The sequence below is a fragment of the Lepidothrix coronata genome, unplaced genomic scaffold, assembly GCF_001604755.1.
Source record: "Lepidothrix coronata isolate B3197 unplaced genomic scaffold, Lepidothrix_coronata-1.0 Scaffold187, whole genome shotgun sequence".
Classification (NCBI taxonomy): Eukaryota; Metazoa; Chordata; class Aves; order Passeriformes; family Pipridae; genus Lepidothrix; species Lepidothrix coronata.
The window spans coordinates 1415201-1415798 of record NW_016690367.1 but is presented as its reverse complement, the minus strand read 5'-3'; positions in this window follow the sequence as shown (position 1 = coordinate 1415798).

Sequence of the window (598 nt, the reverse complement as noted above, 5' to 3'; positions counted from 1 at the left end):
GAGAGTCTGAAACTTGGCTGCACTTTCCGACGGGAGGGAAAAAAAAAAAAAAAAAAAAAAAGGCACAAATCTGTCAAACTTTCCCGGGAAGGGAAGAAAATAAAATAAATTTCAAAATAAAACAGTGTCAGAGACTTAAGTGCCAAGTGATTTAAAAGAGAAAAGAAAAAAAGAAAAGAAAAAAAAAAAAGCCTGAGTGTTTCTTTCCAAGATCTGCTGGAGCGGGATATTCTTGGAGGCAGAAATTTGTTCTTGGGGTTGGTTTTTTGTTGGTTTTTTTTTTTTTTGGTCTGAGAAACCAGAGAGGAGACAAACAGCGCTCCAGGCTGGCAGAGACACAGGGAAAAGTAATTCCTTTACCCCCAATGAACTATCCTCAGCTGCTGAAAACATCCCGGGAGATGCAGCCCGGGAGGAGGAGGAAGGGACATCTCCCCACCCGAATCCCGCTGCCACCAACCCACCCCGTGCCTCAGTCTCCCCACTGCTCCATCCCCCCCCAGCAGGACCCTGGGCCACCCACAAGACTCCAGAAGTTTAAAATGCGATTACAGAGTAGATATTTTGCTGGCAAAGGCACAGCTGGCCAAGCCCATCC